Source organism: Schistosoma mansoni, chromosome 3 (assembly GCF_000237925.1).
Source record: "Schistosoma mansoni strain Puerto Rico chromosome 3, complete genome".
NCBI lineage: Eukaryota > Metazoa > Platyhelminthes > Trematoda > Strigeidida > Schistosomatidae > Schistosoma > Schistosoma mansoni.
This window is the reverse complement of record NC_031497.1, coordinates 1,033,121-1,034,532: the sequence shown is the minus strand read 5'-3', so window position 1 is coordinate 1,034,532 and position 1,412 is coordinate 1,033,121. Positions and strand designations below refer to the sequence as shown.

At 36.6% G+C, this 1,412-nt stretch overlaps 1 non-coding gene across 1 annotated transcript; it reads left to right on the top strand.

Moving 5' to 3' along the window:
* The first annotated feature begins 751 nt into the window (after positions 1-751).
* Smp_tRNA_00243_Pseudo_TTG.1.1 lies at positions 752-820 on the top strand. Its single transcript has one exon. It is a non-coding gene (tRNA).
* The last annotated feature ends 592 nt before the right edge of the window (positions 821-1,412 follow it).

The following is a 1,412-nucleotide window of genomic DNA, read 5'->3' as shown; positions in this document are numbered from 1 at the left end:
ATAATGACAAAATAGTCTTAGTTTTGTTAAAATGAATCTAAGGGTATTTGTCAAAGAAAGAGGAGGAAAGATTTGTAGTACGTAATAGAGTGATATAATCCATTTTTGTATTGATTGTTTGAATCTTTCGACTGACGTTTAGGACTTCAATTAATCAGTCTCTTATTGGCATATGTGTGTCCAATACGGATTGCCTCGATATTGTTATAAGTCATAAACAATACAAAAATGAATTAAAAACTTCCCTCCATTACACGAGGTAGTGGATAAGTGGACTCAATAGCTAAGTGGATAAGGCGATGGAGTTTGAAACGAACAGTACTGGGTTTGAGTCTCAGAGTAAACATCAATACTGAGATGCAGATACATCCAGCTGACGAGTTCTAAATAGGATGCAACGCACGTCCTAGATTCTACTACTAGCCACCATCCATCTTTTGTAATAGCAAAATCTGTTATTTATTGGTTAATTTGTTTTCCTACGGTTTGATTTTCGAAGAATTGAAGCAGCCCCCAGCATCAAACACATAATTTACATACAGGTAGTTAAATTACTTAGAACTGTAATAAGCCTAATAGGAATCTCAGCAGAGAAACTGGAATCTCATTTATTACCCTTGATTGAATCACTTTATCAGTAAAATGGATGTTTTTCTCAATCAATAAACTCGGTATATAGCTAAGTCGTGAACAGTTAACTATTATCCATCAATCAAATGAAATCAAAAAGCTATTCGTTATTAACTAGTCAGTATTGTTTGGGTGGACAACGCGATGGCGTTTGAAGCGAGAGGTACTGGGTTCGAGTCCCAGAGTGAACATCAACTCAGATGCAGGTACATTCAGCTGACGAGTCCCAAATAGGACGAAACGCGCGTCGTGGATTCCACTGCGAGCCACTATCCATCTTTGCTTACTATAAATGGTACGGTTTAAAGTTTAGTAATTAGTTGATCAGTCGACGAATTTTATAGAAATTTCACAGACTATCACAGATGACGATTGTATTCAGCTTTTCGAGAATTAATTTTGACTTATAACAGGGAGTAAACTAGTAATTATAGTAGTAGTGTGAATAAAAGTATTTGATCGAACAATGAAAATGATTAAATTCACTTAGTATTGTTTGTTTGAATCTTCCCATTGATGTGTTAGGACTGCAACTGGTTAGTCTCTAATTGGCATATGTGCATACTGTACGTATTGCCTCGATATAGCCTTGATTCACAAGCATGATAAGCAAAGTTGGATAATGGCTAGCAGTGGAATCCACGACGCGCGTTTCGTCCTATTTGGGACTCGTCAGCTGAATGTACCTACGTGGATAATGATCGTGAATAGGCTTGTCTTCATTCTTTATTGAAGAACCTGGAACAACATCATTAACAACTAAATCAACTGCGTATGCTGCT